At 40.2% G+C, this 18,370-nt stretch overlaps 1 long non-coding RNA gene across 1 annotated transcript in view; it reads right to left on the reverse strand.

Annotated features, from left to right (window-relative positions):
* Window positions 1-18,370, reverse strand: part of LOC133258164 (uncharacterized) — a 49,828-nt gene that overhangs the window by 19,143 nt on the left and 12,315 nt on the right. Inside the window, exon 2 of the long non-coding RNA XR_009739839.1 lies at window positions 9,713-9,844. This is a non-coding gene — a long non-coding RNA (uncharacterized LOC133258164). The remainder of the gene's footprint in view (window positions 1-9,712; window positions 9,845-18,370) is intronic.

Consider the following 18,370-nt stretch of genomic DNA (forward strand, 5'->3'; position numbering starts at 1 on the left):
CTTTAGAAGTTTAGTATATTGGTATGTCCCTGTAATCTTGATCTGTGAAAACTATGCTTTTTCTAAAAATCATCTGATAATTCAGATCAGATTCTTTAGGGCCACCTAAGATGTAGCCACAAGGCTATGTTACCCAGTCAGCTTTTTTTGCCCTCATGGCTTTCTTTGTCAATTCATTCCTGGTCCTCAGAAAAATCTTCCTACAAAAATAAACAGCATGTTGTTTGTGTCTTAGTAAAAAGCGTCTAAGTAAATAATGGTTGTTCTGACTCAGATCCTTTTTTAACCCCAAATTGATGTTTGAAAAAAGGAGGGGATTAGATTAAGGTCTCGTGAGATATGTATATATGATAAGCCAAAGAAGGAATTCTAACTTAAGGATGGCTTAATGGTTGTGCCTTGACAGGAAAGCATCCATCTTCAAAGGTTTCTCTTTTAAAATACAGTAAAAATCAAAAGCAATCACTTAAGAAGTCTGGGTAAATAATCTGGCATTTGTGAGCAATAGCTGCAAAATGATACAACTGTGAGGACCATATTCCCTGAAAAGCTTCTAACCATTTAAATCACCATCCGAGTGTTATTACCTGAATCACCTCTGGGGGCCAGATACACACCTGTGATCTGCTGGCAATTCAGGGAAGGAAGCAGCCCTGCCATGTCCTGGTGTAGTAAATGGTAGAGTACAATTTTGGGTCTGGAAAGAAGATGTGGTAGAAGCTGAGGTTACTGCTCCTCGATTAACACCCAGCCGACAAAGCTAATAGCGGGAAGAGCATAGTGGTTTAGCACCTCAATATGGTGTACTTAAAGATGCAAGTCCAGGCGTGCAGACAATAGGTACCAGTAGTACATGGAAGGCAATTCAGCAAATCAGCTTAAAAATGAGAGTAAATGATGCATGTTTGGAAGAGCAAAAAATGGTAGCTGTCTTGTTTAAACTAAATGTTTAAGCCACGACATGGCCATTGCAATAATAATCTCCTGGAAAGCAATATTTAAATGTATCCATCATCATTTAGGTTTTAGACACACAGTTAAATATTATTGATCATTTGCAATTGTGTGCATCCATGTGTATATATATTAAACTGAAAAGTAACAGTAGCATGGAAAGTGTAGAAGATGAAGTGTAAAAATAGTACTTGAGTTTCTAATTACCAGTTTTTAATTAAGAAAGCCACAAGCAAATTATAAGCATCCAGTTTATAGCATTGCAATCTTAGAGGCTTACACTCATGAATATGGTAATTTTTTATTTTATGCCCTCTTGAGATGTCTTGTTAAAAACATTTTATTGGTGATCCTAAAATTCAGTAAATTTGAAGCCCTTGGCACCTTGTAGATAGTTAAAGTTCTTAAAAAAAAATGTCAGCAATAAATATTTGGCAAATATAAAGAATATGCACATTTTCCCAAGTGGGTGCTATTTTTTTTTTTTTTTGCAGTTCTTATATTCAAGTGATGACACTGCAGTTCAGAATGTGAATGCATATTGATATTTTCTTCCAGAAACTGCATGGGTTGCTGGGAGAATACTGCTCCCCCAGAGTTATTTTTATGCGGGCACCTGGAAGTAGAGGCATACTTGCTCCAGCTTGCAGAGTTGTTTTGGACAATCAGGTGTACATATGAGCAAGTGGTCTTTATTTAGAGCAATTAAAATTCTCACATTCTCCTCTCTTGACATGCAATTACTAGGGTTCTGCTGTTCCCACTAATTGCTCTTGCTGGGGACATTGGTGAGAAGCCAATGATTTTGATGGGTAGCGGATTATCATTTTTACTTTGCTACCTGAGGAAAAAAAAATCATTTGCAAAATCCCATGTGTAATTAGCAAGACTCATGATTAATTGTCCTGCAAAATTAGCTTCACTGTTGCTTTTATTTTACTGCTTCAAATATTAATTAATGTTAACTCCTTTCCTTCAGTTCCAGCTTTTGAATATTCAACATGGCTTTGAAAAATTATCAAGGTTTATACTTGCATTAGCATGCCGGAGCTTTGATTTCAGGAATAAGTATTCTGATTTAAAAGATCACACTTGGGTCATAAATAATTTTTATAGGAGGACAAACAAAGCATCGAAGCATCATGGGAAGGCATTCATGCACTAACTGAAAGTAAATTGTTTCAATAATGATTCATTCCCGCGTGCTTTTGGGGGAAACATCAGCAAATATGCAAACCACTGCATTGCGTGGGGGTAAAAACCATTCCCCAGTGACAAGCAACCTACACCAGCATTTTTCTACCTGTCATTATGTGGTGGGTAAGGCTCAGAGACTTGGCAAGAAATCATAGTTGCTCGGGTTGAAAGGAACCACCAAAGTTATCCTGTCCAAAGGTTCCCAGTCCCAGGAGCACTGGAATAGCTGTGACTTTTATGAAAATTATAGATTCCTTACGTTCCACTCCAGACCTAATAAATCTGACCATATGGCACTGAGCTCGGCAATATGTATTTTTTCAAAGTTCTCCAAGAGACTGTGGTGAACGTCTGGGTTTGGAAGCTGTTGATCTCATTGAACCACCTAGATGCCTGAATTCCCTTTGAAACATATGGGCCAAGTGATGCTTGAATACTTTTAGTGTCAAGGAACTCGCTTTGCCACCCTTGAAAAAGCCTGTGTCTTCTTTTTAGTGTTGATGCCTTCTGTTCTGTTAACTGCAGGTGGTTAATTTTGTGGTGCAAGACTGCAAATGCCCCTTGCCTATATTGCAAGAGCAGTTCTCCATCAAAATGCTTGGAGTTTGACTGGTGGTATCCATCACACTGTCATGGTCAAGGTTACACATGATATCTAGACTCCTAGGAAAGAAACCAAGGCTTGCTCTTTCCTCGTCAAATCCTCTGAGCCATCGGGTGGGCAGGGAGGCGCTCTGAGCCAGAGCACCCAGGCACTGGAGTGCCAAGGTGGGTGTGAGCCATACTACCCCCTTCTAACTCTTCCCTACCTTGAAGCAGGGGCTCTTGCAGATCTTCTGGAGGTTTTGCCTGGCCTCTTTTAAGACTTTTATAATTAGACTTTCTTTTCCCCTGAGATTTCTTAGGCACAAGATTCTCCTCCTGCAAGTCTAGGGGAGTGGACTCTGCTTTGGTCCCTCCATCCCTGGCTTCAGGGCCTGAAGGGGTTTGCATTGATGGTCTCCTCCTCTTCCTGGCATGGAGCAGATTTTCTGTGGACACAGGGTTCAGGTGGGAGTATTTCCAGCAGGTAGCAGAGAATGGGGTGCCTTGGGGATGAGGATGAGCTGTTCAGACTGTCATTCTCAGAGAGCTTCCCTGACAGACAGATGTCTAGACAGATTAAAAAAGACTGTGTGAGAGTTACTACTCTCACCTGCTGTGTGACCCTGTGGCTGTTACTTAACCTTTCAGTGCTTAGTCTCCTCATCAGTAAACGGGGTCAATAATAGCACCTCTCTCATAGGGCTCCAATGAGGCTTTAATGGGTTAAAACTAGTGGTGTTTACCAAATAAATGCATTCAAAATCCCCCAATACTACTTTCCAGTGACTATGAGGAAGGCAGCTTATAAAGAAATTGGTAACTGAATGCAAGACTTAACAAAGTCCAGTCTTTGCTTATATTCTGAGGCAGAAGTTCACATTTAGATTTACTTTTTAACCTGGAAAACCTCTCTCTAAGAATATAGGCAGAAATCATATCTGGGCCTGAAATACTAAATGTTCCTTTACACCAAAGTGATTCAAAAGTTTTCTTAGCCTCCTTTAAAGTTGACCTTTACAGAGAGAAGTTGGTCTCTGTGTAGCTGGCCTGAGAACTTCCGTTTTCATAGATGTTATAGTTTTTGTTCTCATTTTCTGCACACTCACCACCCCTCACAGTAACGAACTGTCCCTTGACTTAGAAGCTGAATGAGAGCAAGGCCCTGGCTCCTACAGGAGTCAGGACAGGTGTGTTGACCTGCTCAGGGAGAGCAAAAGTGGGTCAATAAAGTGACCAGATAATGGACGACAGGCCACTAGCACAGCTGCGTAGGAATCACCTATTAAAATGGCAAGAGACACTGTGAGACATTTCTGCTATAGAAATTTCCTCCTTAGCTATTATCCACTTCTGTAGGGTCTGGTGGATTTTTTTTCCTGTGTATATCACTAGCCAGTGTTTCAGAGAGATGAAGATAATAAGCACAATGCAGCATTCAAAAGTAACTCAGAATTTCTGAGAAGCAGCATTTGTGTACAACGCCTTAAGGAAATGGATTTGGCCCAGGTTGGGGGTGGTCGGTGCCTGTGTGGGGCGATCTGAAGGAGGCGCGCATCCGTGCTTCATGCGCACGTGGGCCCGCAGCTGCTTTGACTTACCCTTCCCGGCACCCCAGTAATTGCGATAAGACATAAAACAGAGGTCCTGACTCTGCGGGGTCATTAAGAAGCGGAGGCCCCTCTCTCCCACCCTGGAGGGAGTGTTAGCACAGGCGCTCTGGTTAAGGCGCCGCTGAATGAGCTGCCTCTGGCGGGTCAAATACCGCCCCTCCCCCGCAGCTACCTGGCTGCTAGTGTCTCCTCTGTCCTCTGTCCTGTCCCCAGGGCTGTGTCCAGCTACCACCAGGTCTGGAAGGAGGACTGAGGTTGATATTGGATCAACAGAGTCTTTTTTTAGTTTAAACAGTGCAAAAATGTCTTCTGTAGTTTTCTAGGTTTGATCGAACTTCTACAAATTTACCTTAACTTTATTTCTTTATTTCTACACTATTTATAAAGACGATGGGGCAACTATTGGCTGTTGGCAAATGTTTGCAATGCCAGGATAAAGAAGACAGGGTCATGAAAATCAGGTGACTCACATTTCTGCCTGGGGTTACCTTTGGTAGCTGAATTTGAATTGAATATACTATAGTATACCAACAAACGTCCATCTAGTCAAAGCTGTGGTCATGTATGGTTATGAGAGTTGGACTATAAAGAAAGCTGAGCACTGAAGAATTGATGCTTTTGAACTGTGGTGTTGGAGAAGACTCCTGAGAGTCCCTTGGACTTCAAGATGAGGCCAGTCTATCCTAAAGGAAATCAGTCCTGAATGTTCATTGGAAGGACTGATGCTGAAGCTGAAGCTCCAATTCTTTGGCCACCTGATTCGAAGGACTGACTCATTGGAAAAGACTCTGGTGCTGGGAAAGATTGAAGGCAGGAGTAGAAGGGGATGACAGAGGATGATATTGGATGGCATCACTGACTCAATGGACGTGAGTTTGAGCAAACTCCAGGAGTTGGTGATGGACATGGAGGCCTGGCATGCTACAGTCCATGGGGATGCAAAAAGTCGGACATGACTAAGTGACTGCACTGAACTGATATCATTGTATGGCTGGAGTTTTTACTGCAGATGATAAGATGGAGAAGAGAAAAAAAATGTGAGGGAATATCTTCTGACTGCTTATTCCACCTACTTTTCAACTCAAAAAAAACCCCTGAGACTAGCAGATTAAAAGACAAAAAAACCTGGACAATAAGTCTAAAGCTTATTTTGGCCTTTCTGTAGATTTTTATACCTTTCTGAGGCCAAGTTGGACCATGGAAATGTTTATTATTGGCATCTCTAATGAAGAATAACCCCTTGTAGACACCAGTTACCAACAGTAACTTAGTGATGAAGTGGCAACATGGGCTTCTTCCCCAAGAGCTAGTTTGGGGTCAAGGTTACCTCTGGTTGGGGATAGCTGGCATATGACATATTTGCAGGTAAGCTGTTTAGTTTTTAAATGGCTTTGACATCGTATTTACTGCTAGGTGAAAGAACTATAGACCAGTTGTTAATATGAGAAGTACAGCTGGTAGACGACTCTAACACAACACTAACGGGAAGTTAAGGCCTGCAGGAACACTACATAAATAGTGGTCCTGCTGTATCATGTTAATTCTTAGAATAACCTCACAGCAACATTTCATCCTGACATTCGCATCTCTACCGCCTCGTGTAGTCTTAGGTTGATTCTTCAAGCACAGAAATATGTTCTTCTTGCCTGTGCCTGCCAAAGTAAATAGAAATCAATGGAAGGCAGCAGAAATGCTGAAGTCATTCCAATAAGGGAAGTGCTTGTTAATTTAAATTTTGCACTTGACATTGGTAAGGACTAATAGCAGAAAATCATGTCCTATGCTGACTTCTAAAGTCATTTTGATCATCACTTATCCCACATTTTTTTGTTGTTGCAAAAATAGTGTTATAAACAAGAAACACAGCTAATTGTGATAGATCGCTCAAATAAGGGGAAAAAAGTTTTGTTATCTGAGTGATATTATGTCCTTGGAAAACTTTGGTATGAAAGGGATCATACCATGCTGTCGGTGGATGGCATGACCTCTGGGTGTGTGCACGCACACCAGTGCACACACCCATGTGTATGCATTCCAGAAACTTCAAAAAGCACCTCCTGCTGCTTTCAAAACCAGGCAAATATGTTTGAGGCCTGGTGGTAATTTAAAATAGGAAGATATACACAGAACTGAAGGTGGCTACACAGGAAATGAGAAAAGTCGTGGACCTACAACATGAATGTGCCATTGTATCACTGCATAATTGGAAGGGTGGGTCTGTGCTGTTGATGCTAAGCAGGTGTCCATAAATCAGAATTAATGTTTGTAATTAATTGTTATTAGTGTTAATAACAAAAGGTTTTAAGTACACTAACTTGCTTTTCCTCAGTTCAATCTTTTATTTACCACTTGTCGTTTCAATCCTAGATGGATTGAGACGCTAAAGTATTCTTGAAGATTTTGTGCTAGATCAGTCGAATATGATAATCTAGTATCTATTATCTTCTCTTTTCCCTCAATAGAGATCCTAACTTTAGACAAAAATTAGATTCCTGGTCTGAGCTAAGGAGTCCCACCTGCTGTTGGAACATCCACTTCAAAGGAGAAGCTTTTTAAAAAAGGAAACATCCAGTTTGTCCATCCTTGGGGGGACTTTTGGGTCACGTTGTTATGTCATGTCTGCCTGATGCTCTGCTGGGCCTTCTGACTCCACACCTGATTCAGTGAAATAACTGTTAGGTGGACTCAGAACATCTGTTCTCTCTGCACGCTCTTTCCCTCCAAAGACAGCTGTTAAAAGAACAGCAGAACACTCTAGATTCATTTCTCAGATTGGTGGGTAAGCCTGAGTCAGGCACTTTACACCCCCCCCCCGCCCCCACACACACACCTCGCCAAGCCCTCTGATGAGGAGTGTTATTGTTTAATCCATATACATTGCTGTGAAGCAGAATCCTAGAGGAAAAGATGGGCTACACATTCGCCAAAGGACAGGGAAGAGAGATCACAGAGAATAAATAGCCTAGCGTTTATCCTATGGCTGTAACCTGGAGCAGGAAGACAAGGGGAAGGAGGAGTCTTGAATCATGTGCAGATGAAACCGAGATATAGAATTTGTGGTGAGACTGCTTCATAAGTGACTATCTAAGGCTAATTGCCACAGACGGAGTTCAGAGGTCTAGCAAATGCAAGGAGGCACTGATTCTAACTCAGCAAAGTCATAGCAAATTATTTTTGAGAATAGGGTGGCAGTCAGAAAGTGTTTCATTAGCTAGCCTGGATCAACGCCCATGATGTGGGCCTGATGGGTTGAAAGGAAGCAGATTACATACTTTGTTTTCTGTTGTGCTCTGTTTTTTTTCTTGTTTGTTTGTTTTGTTTTAATGTGCTCCTGAATACCGTAGATATCAGTCATCTGGAGGAAGATGCTGTGTAGACCACACTACTGTTAGATGGGTGTTCAACCAGCTAACAGAATATAACCAGAGTGGTGATCCCAAGACCAGGTCAATATGACCCAGAAGGCAGAAAAAGGCAAGGTTTATGAGTATTGGGCTGAGTCCATTCTTGCTTAAATGCTTCAGGAATGATTTTCATGATGGAAAATAGAGATAGGAGAGGAAACTCATTTAACTTGCCAAACATGAGATGTAGCTGGGCTGGCTGCATGGAAGCAGGGCAGAAAAACATTCAGGGATTGTAATACACTTAAAAACTGAGCTTGCAGCATAGCCTTTCTATAGTGAAGAAAACATGTGTTCTGTTAAAATATTGAAAAGACTTTTACTGGGAAAGAAAATAAGCTTTAAGCTAGTAGCTTTAAGCTCATGCCCACGAGTTGTATGGGTTAACAGAACATAAAGGGCATGCAGAGAGGACCCCCTGTTTCTCTACTTCTGATCTGATTTTGCCAAGTTTATGTCAGAATGTTCTGAAGCTTCCTTCTCAGAATATTCTGATGGGCCAATTAGGCACTGGCCATCTCCCTCAGCCTGCGTCAGGGTGAGGATCTTCACAGTGGCTCAGTGTTGCTTTGTACTGAAGATATTCCTGCAATAAAAGTTACCTTTCTGGAAACATTTGGAAGAGTGAAATGCCGCATCTCCAATTTCTAGCAATATATTCGCCTGCCATCATTCGGCCTGGAAGCTTAAGTAGGAAGACCACTTGGAGCCAGACTTCAGAGTGATCTGTCTCTAAGGAATAACTTTCATATTGGACTGTTTAGCTTCGCAATTCTTGTTAAGCTACTGTGAAGTCTCAGCATTAATCTGCAAAAAGACTTTATTGTCTACATCAAACCCTTATAAGGCTCTGTTTCTGCTCTTATTTCAGAATCTCCTTTCCAAAAGCTAGATTCAGACAGAGGCAAACCAAGAAGTCCAGACAGTGCACCAATGGGTTAAATCCTATGTCAAGGGTACAACCATAACATATTATAAGCTTTTCATCACATAATACATCACTCAGGAAAAAAAAAATATTTGGAGCAGCTTCTCTAATTCATCTTCCTGGTGTGAAATGAACACATCTCTGGTATTCGTGTCTTTCTGCTTCAATTAAAGTGGTCATGCTTACTCCTTTGGGAAGCTATTAAGGATTTCTTTAACCTTGTTGTTTCACTGCTAATATTCAGTTTCTCTTCTTGATCTCCCCTTTGCAATACATCTTTAAATTTTTTTAAAAATTCTCTATTTAGTTTTGCTTCTCAGCACAAAATATAGTTTAAGCTGCTCTTTGATGAGATAGCTGCTGATAAGATATAACTTGTTTAGTGAACATCAACAAATGTTTATTGTCTCCTGTGTGCTAGATACATTGGGTGGGTGGGAGTGGGCAAAAGAAATATGAGGCAGCTCATGTTCCTAGTGGGGCTTTCTAGGTGGCCCAGCAGTAAAGAATCTGCCTGCCAATGGAGGAGACGAAAGAGATGTAGGTTCAACCCCTGGGTCAGGAAGATCCCCTGGTGAAGGAAATGGCAACACATTCCAGTATTCTTGCCTGGAAAATTCTATGGATAGAGGAACCTTGGCAGGCTATAGTTCATGGGGTCGCAAAGATTTGGACACGACTGAGCAACTGTGCTTGCGTACATGCTCACATGCATATGTATTCCTAGTAGGAAGAGAAAATGTCAATACTCCAAACGGCTAGGAAATAATTCATATCACTACAGAGCCAGACACTTGATTTCTGTCTGGCCAAGTAATCAAGAAGTCTAAAATAAAAAGAGCAGCCTTCTTAGTTAAGAAAGTCTTCCTAGTATAAAACATTTCTTAGCAGAAAAGAGGGGAAAGAATTTGGGGTTTAAAAAAATGGCCTGAGCATAGAGGAAGAGTCAAGAAACATGGGTGGAAATGTAGATGGAGCCCATTTGACAAAAGGGAGGGATTTCTCTGCTTGGAAAGTCAGCTTCCGTCACTTACCCATGGGATCCCTGGACTGCAGAGCTGGAGGGCACGTATTTTAGGCAAGGATGCTGGAGTTTCTCTAACGGAGAAAAGTGCAAATGGAAGGAAGAATGTATGGCTTTATCCAGCAGTAGTGTGCAGGACTCCCTGGAAGAGGAGACAGTAGGGAAACAGGTGTCCATTAGCATTCTTTTCAATCCAGCCTGGAGAAAACAATTATTTGATTCTATGATGAGAGCAGTAGAGAGACATACCTAACTTGAGGTATTTCTAAAGGTGTCATAGAAGAGATGTCATGTAAGTTGGTTTCATGGAGATGGTAGAGGAGACAATTCAGGCAGCAAGAATGGCATAAACAAAAGCATGGAGGGATTGGAAAGCATGGGGCCATGTGGAGAATAGCTAGAAGTTCAGTTGGTTCACCCTGGAGGAAGTGAGGCAGGTTTCTGGGTCTGGGGCTCTCCATGTTCTTTCCTTGTTGCAAGAACACTTCTTTCTCATCTGAGAGCTGATCAGTACATTCTCTGCCGCACCCCTCCCACATCTTCGAGATTGCTCAAGCAGGAAGTATCTGATGAGTTAATAGTTCTCTTTGAGGCACTGGAATCTACTATGTTTAGTAGTTGTCAGGACAGTAAATAACAAGAGTCCTGTGACTTGGGGCTTGACCCTCTCCCACTTCTGGGACCTCTTATTCTTAATCTATAAACCAAAGGCGTGCATGTTTACCTTCACCTGCCTCCTGAATTCATGAGCTCTCTCTCCCTTTCTCTCTACCCACGTGTGTGGATAAGGACGGAGGAGAAGAGGAAGAAAGGGTAAAATCCTCTGTGATCTGAGAAGACATTGTGAAAGTACTGTACTTGTGGAAGAACTACATGAAACCTTTACAAAGTAAATCTAGCTTTTAAATGTGATCTTTCAGCACAACATGGATTCCTACCTCAATTCTAACAACCTGTAAAATGTCACTATCCCTCTAAACCAAAATCCATCATTTTTTTAAAAATATGAAGGATCTGATAGTCTCATTTTATTGTACATTAAAAAAATTTGAAACCAGATTTGTCCTAACAATAGCCTGTCATATTACAAAGCTATAGTCATTAAATAGTGAGATAGTGGAGTCAAATCAGATAAATAGATCAATCAAAAAGACAGAGCCTATAAACCGAGCCATGCGTTGCATTAGAGTGTGCTGTGTGCTTAGTCACTCAGTTGTGTCCGGCTGTTTGTGACTACATGGACTGTAGCCCGCCAGGCTCTTCTGTTCATGGAGATTCTCCAGGCAAGAATACTGGAGTAGCTTGCTATGCCCTCCTCCAGCAGATCTTCCCAACCCAAGGATTGAACCCAGGTCTCCCGCATTGCAGGCGGATTCTTTACCATCTTAGCCACCAGGGAAGTCCATTGTATTGGAGATAATATTGCAAATCAATGAAGAAAGGGTACAGAATGGACCCACCCCATGGGGAAAAAAAAATGAGATCTCTACTTTATACCATATGCATAATTTGCATATGGTATAAAGTACAAGATTAAAGGCTTAAAATGTAAATCACATAGCTTTAAGCCTATGTGGAAAACAATTTTTTTCCTGGATTAGGAAAGACTTTCTTTAACAAGATACAAAAAACACACACTATAGAGAAAAATGTACTTAAATTTGATTATAGCAAAATTCCATATAAAATATTTTATATGGCAACAAACAAATAAAACCCACTATAAATAAAGTTAAAATACAATTGAACAGAAGAAATGACACTTTTTATTGAGATATAATTAATGTATTAATATAACATTATATTAGTTTCAGGTGTTCAACCTTTTAAGCTTGTATATAAACGATCATCATAATAAGTCTAGTTAGCATCCATTAGTGCATTTAGTTACAATTTTTTTTCTTGAAATGGGAATTTTAAGATCTACTGTATTAGCACCTTTCAAATATACCATACAGTATTGTAACTATAGTCAGCATGCTGTATGTTATAGCAGTATGACTTATTTGTTTTATAACTAGAAGTTTGTAACTTTTGACCACCTTGACACTCTTTTCTTTAATAAATAAATGGTGAGAAAACAAGAGGGAGAAGGGCTGTTAGAAACCAAGAGATTTAAGAGATGTAGCAACCAAATGAAATGTGTGGACCTTGTTTGAATTCTGATTCAAAGAAACCAAATGTATTACAGAAAGATGTTGGTGGGTCGGTTGGGGGAAACTGTATCCTGACTGGTGATTAAATGATCATAAAAAATTATTGTAAATGTTTATGGCACGATAATGATGCTGTGGTTACTTTTTAAAAAATCCATATATCTTAGAGATGCTATTGAAATATTTATGAATGAAATGATACAGTGCTGGAATTCACTTTAAAATAATCCAACAGGTATGAGAAAGAGAATGGGGGTGGGTGTATAGATAAAAGATTTGCCATATGTTCTTTTCTTATAGTTTTATTGAGACATAATTGACATATAGCACTGTGGATATGTTCTTAATTACTAAAGCTGGATGAAGGGTATATGAGAGCTCATTACATTCTTTTCTTTTATTCACATTTGACATTTTCCATAAAGATTTCTTAAAAATACAAGCAATGGATTTGGAACCATGCCTAGCCTATAAAAACACTCGATAAGTGTTATCTGTTATTCTAATAATCTTTAAACAAGACGAGTGACACATTGCTGGTAGAAGTGTGATTTGGCATGGCCTCTACAGAGGATAATTTGGTAATACCTATTAAAAATTTTAAAACACTTAGCTTTAAATAATGCTTCACTTCTGACAATTTGTACACGTGCATGCTCAGTTTCTCAGTCATGTCCAGCTCTGTGACCTCATGAACTGTAGCCCACCACGCTCCTCTGTCCATGGAATTTTTCAGGCAAGAATATTAGGGTGGGTTGCCATTTCCTACTCCAGAGGATCTTCCCAACCCAGGGATGGAACCCACATCTCTGTGTCTCCTACATTAGCAGGCAGATTCTTTACCACTGTTCCATCTATCTGTACATATATGAAATAATGTACATATATAAGAGTAGCCATTGAAACACAATTTTTAATAATAAAAATGGGAAGAAACATAAAGGTCAATCAGTAGGAAACTAGTTAAATAAATTTTGGTCCATCAATAAAAGACTGCAGCCAAAAATAAATAAATAGAAAAGAGAAGAAATATAAACTGATTTAGGATGATCTCTAAGATAGCTTTAAGTAAAAAAAAGCAAGATACAGAATGAATGTATAGTATACTATTTTATGAATTTATAAAAAGTAATTGTAGAGGAAACTATACACTATTATTTTTGCATATGCATAGAACTCTTTGGAAGGGTACACTAGAACATTACTTTTCTTCAAGGAAGTAAAATGAATGGAGAGAGGGTAATAGACCTAGAAAAATGCTTTTCATTATATACTCTTGTAACTCTTTAGGTTTTACCATGTATATGCATTCAGATTAGATTGTGACTCTTTAGGTTTTACCATGTATATGCATTCAGATTAGATTGTAATTCTTTAGGTTTTACCATGTATATGCATTACCAATTCAAAAATGAGAAATGAAGATTTTTTAAAAGATGTATATAATTTTCAAAAGATTACTATCCAAGGTACATGTAAACCCTTACAAACTATTAATAATAATAAAAATACAATAATCTAATAAAAATAAGTAAAGAATATGATAAAGGAAAACTACTATTGCCAATAAACCTGTGAAAAGATAATTAATTTACTAATAGTCATGGAAATGAGAAATAAAACCAATACTTAGCCATTATTTTTTAACCATTCAATTGGAAAAATATTAAATGTCCTATAATATTATGTATCATCCAGTATGTATTGGTCCAATCACCTTCTGCTGGTGGAAATAAATGTAAATCAGTGGTCTCTTTCAGAGTCTTTTGGCAGAACCTAAGTAAAATAGAAATCATGCATATCCTAGGCCCATAGATTCTGCTACTGAGTATATTTCCTACGAAAACTGTTGTTGTGTACAAAGGGACTTGCACAAGAATTTTTGTTGCAGCCTGGCAGAAAATAGTGAAAAACAGGAAAGAATTTAAATATCCATCAGTGGTGAACTAGAAATGTGATATATGCATAATGGAAAGAGTGAAACAGGTCTATGTACCTCAACATGGGTAGATGGCCAAAAACCTAATGCTAAATAGTAAGGCAGGGGTGGGAAGCAAGTTGCAGAAACTAAAAATAATGATGTCATTCATTTAAATAGCAAAATACATATAGGAAGTAATATTATATATTGTTGCATGCAAAAATGTATCAGTTCAGTTCAGTTAGGTCACTCAGTTGTGTCCAACTCTGTGCAACCCCAGGGACTGTAACACGCCAGACTTCCCTATCCATCACCAACTCCCGGAGCTTGCTCAAACTCATGTCCATCGAGTCGGTGATGCCATCCAACCATCTCATCCTCTGTCGTCCCCTTCTCCTCCTGCCTTCAGTCTTTCCCAGCCTAAGGGTCTTTTCCAATGAGTCAGTTCTTCATATCAGGTGGCCAAAAGATTGGAGTTTCAACTGTAACATCAGTCCTTCCAATTAATATTTAGGACCGATTTCCTTTAGGATGGACTCGTTGTATCTCCTTGCAGTCCAAGGGACTCTCAAGAGTCTTCTCCACACCACAGTTCAAAAGAATCAATTCTTTGGTACTCAGCTTTCTTTATACTCCAACTCTCATATCCATACAAGACTACTGGAAAAACCATAGCTTTGACTAGATGACCTTTGTCAGCAAAGTAACGTCTCTGCTTTTTAATATGCTGTCTAGGTTGGTCATAGCTTTTCTCCCAAGGAGTAAGCGTCTTTTAATTTCATGGCTGCAATCACCATCTGCAGTGATTTTGGAGCCCCCCAAAATAAAGTCTGTCACTGTTTCCATGTTTCTCCATCTATTTGCCATGGAATGATAGACCAGATGCCATGGACTAGATGCCATGATCTTTGTTTTTTGAATGTTGAGGTTTAAGCCAACTTTTTCACTCTCCTCTTTCACTTTCATCATCTTGATCTTTAGTTCCTCTTCACTTTCTGCCATAAGAGTGATGTCATATGCATATCTGAAATTATTGATATTTCTCCCAGCAATCTTGATTCCAGCTTGTGCTTCATGCAGTCCAGCATTTCTCATGATGTACTCTGCATATAAGTTAAATAAGCAGGGTGAAATGTACAGCCTTGACATACTCCTTTCCCAATTTGGAACCAGTCTGTTGTTCCATGTACAGTTCTAACTGTTGTTTCTTGACCTGCATATAGATTTCACAGGAGGCAGGTCAGGTGGTCTGGTATTCCCATCTCTTTCAGAATTTTCCACAGTTTGTGGTCATCCACACAGTCAAAGGCTTTGGTGTAATCAATAAATCAGAAGTAGATGTTTTTCTGAAATTCTTTCGCTTTTTCTATGATGCAACAGATGTTGGCAATTTGATCTCTGGTTCCTCTGCCTTTTCTCAATCCAGTTTGAACATCTGGAAGTTCACAGTTAACATACTGTTGAAGCCTGGCTTGGAGAATTTTGAGCATTACTTTGCTAGTGTGTGAGATGAGTGCAATAATTGTATGGTAGTTTGAGCATTCTTTGGCATTGACCTTTTTGGGGATTGAAATGAAAACTGACCTTGTCCAGTCCTGTGGCCACTGCTGAGTTTTCCAGATTTGCTGGCATATTGAGTGCAGCACTTTCACAGCATCATCTTTCAGGATTTGAAAAAGCTCAACTGGAATTCCATCACCTCCACTAGCTTTGTTCATAGTGATGCTTCCTAAAGCCTATTTGACTGCATTCCAGGATGTTGGGCTTCCCTGATAGCTCAGTTGGTAAAGAATCCACCTGTAATGCAGGAGACCCTGGTTTGATTTCTGGGTTGGGAAGATCTCCTGGAGAAGGGATAGGCTACCCAGTTCAGTATTCTGGTCTGGAGAATTCCATGGACTATATAGTCCATGGGGTCACAAAGAGTCAGACATGACTGAGCGATTTTCACTTTTCACTTCACTTTCCAGAATGTCAGGCTCTAGGAAAGTGATCACACCATCTTGGTTATCTAGGTCATGAAGGTCTTTTTTTGTATAGTTCTTCTATGTATTATTGGCACCTCTTCTTAATATCTTCTGCTTCTGTTAGGTTCATGCCATTTCTGTCCTTTATTGAGCCCATCTTTGCATGAAACATTCCCTTGGTATCTCTAATTTTCCTGAAGAGATCTCTAATCTTTCCCATTCTATTGTTTTCCTCTCTTTCTTTGCAATGATCACTGAGGAAGATTTTCTTATCTCTCCTTGCTATTCTTTGGAACTCTGTATTCAGATGGGTATTTCTTTCCTTTTCTCCTTTGCCTTTAGCTTCTCTTCTTTTCTCAGCTATTCGTAAGGCCTCCTCAGACAACCATTTTGCCTTTTGCATTTCTTTTTCTTGGGGATGGTCTTGATCACTGCCTCCTGAACAATGTCACAAACCTCCATCCATAGTTCTTCAGGCACTCTGTCCATCAGATATAATCCATTGAATCTATTTCTCACTTCTACTGTATAATCATAAGGGATTTGATTTAGGTCATACCCTAATGATCTAGTGCTTTTCCCTACTTTCTCCAATTTAAGTCTGAATTTGGCAATAAGGAGTTCATGATCTGAGCCATAGTCAGCTCCTGGTCTTGTTTTTGCTGATTGTCTAGAGCTTCTTCATCTTTGTCTGCAGAGAATATAATCAAATTGATTTTGGTATTGACCATCTGGTGATGTCCATGTGTAGAGTCTTCTCTTGTGTTGTTGGAAGAGGGTGTTTGCTATGACCAGTGCATTCTCTTGGCACAATTCTGTTAGCCTTTGCCCTGCTTAATTTTGCACTCTAAGGCCAAGTTTGCCTGTTACTCCAGGAATCTCTTGACTTCTTACTTTTGCTTTCCAGTCCCCAATGGTGAAAAAGACTTCTCTTTTGGATGTTAGTTCTAGAAGGTCTTGTAGGTCTTCATGCTGCTAAATCACTTCAGTTGTGTCCGACTCTGTATGACCCCATAGACAGCAGCCCACCAGGCTCCCCCATCCCTGGGATTCTCCAAGCAAGAACATTGGAGTGGGTTGCCATTTCCTTCTGCAATGCATGAAGGTAAAAAGTGAAAGTGAAGTTGCTTAGTCATGTCTGACTCTTAGCGACCCCATGGACTGCAGCCTATCAGGCTCCTCTGTCCATGGGATTTTCCAGGCAAGAGTACCGGAGTGGGGTGCCATTGCCTTCTCCTAAAAGAAGTCGTCATAGAACCATTCAATTTCAGCTTCTTCAGCATTATTGATAGGGCCATCAGTTCAGTTCAGTTCAGTCACTCAGTCGTGTCTGACTCTTTGCAACCCCATGAATCGCAGCACGCCAGGCCTCCCTGTCCATCACCAACTCCCGGAGTTCACTCAAACTCACGTCCATCGAGTTGGTGATGCCATCCAGCCATCTCATCCTCTGTCGTCCCCTTTTCCTCCTGCCCCCAATCCCTCCCAGCATCAGAGTCTTTTCCAATGAGTCAACTCTTCGTTTGAGGTGGCCAAAGTACTGGAGTTTTAGCTTTAGCATTATTCCTTCCAAAGAAATCCCAGGGCTGATCTCCTTTAGAATGGACTGGTTGGATGTCCTTGCAGTCCAAGGGACTCTCAAGAGTCTTCTCCAACACCACAGTTCAAAAGCATCAATTCTTCAGCTCTCAGTTTTCTTCACAGTCCAACTCTCACATCCATACATGACCACTGGAAAAACCATAGCCTTGGCTAGACGGACCTTTGTTGGCAAAGTAATGTCTCTGCTTTTCAATATGCTATCTAGGTTGGTCATAACTTTTCTTCTGAGGAGTAAGAGTCTTAATTTCATGGCTGCAGTCACCATCTGCAGTGATTTTGGATAGGGGCATAGACTTGGACTATTGTGATATTGAATAGTCCTTAGAAATGAACAGAGATCATTCTGTCATTTTTGAGACTGCACCCAAGTACTGCATTTCAGACTCTTTTGTTGACCATGATGGCTACTCCATTTCTTCGAAGGGATTCTTGACCACCGTAGTAGATATAACAGTCATCTGAATTAAATTCGCCCATTCCAGTCCATTATAGTTCACTGATTCCTAAAATGTTTATGTTCAGTCTTGCCATCTCCTGTTTGACCACTTCTAATTTACCTTGATTCATGGACCTAACATTCCAGGTTCCTATGCAATATTGTTCTTTATAGCATCGGACTTTACTTCCATCACCAGTCACATCCACAACTGGATGTTGTTTTCACTTTGGCTCCATCCCTTCATTCTTTCTGGAGTTATTTCTCCACTGATCTCCAGTAGCATATTGGAGATCAACCAATATCAACCTACCAACCAACCTACCAACCTGGGGAGTTTATCTTTCGGTGTCATATCTTTATGCCTTTTCATACTGTTCATGGGGTTCTCAAGGCAAGAGTACTGAAGTGGTTTGCCATTCCCTTCTTCAGTGGGCCACATTTTGTCAGAACTCTCCACCATGACCCGTCCGTCTTGGGTGGCCCCACACGGCCTGGCTCATAGTTTCATTGAGTGAGGCAAGGCTGTGGTCCATGTGATCAGTTTGATTAGTTTTCTGTGGTTGTGGTTTTCATTCTGTCAGCC

This window comes from Bos javanicus, chromosome 2 (genome assembly GCF_032452875.1).
Source record: "Bos javanicus breed banteng chromosome 2, ARS-OSU_banteng_1.0, whole genome shotgun sequence".
Classification (NCBI taxonomy): Eukaryota; Metazoa; Chordata; class Mammalia; order Artiodactyla; family Bovidae; genus Bos; species Bos javanicus.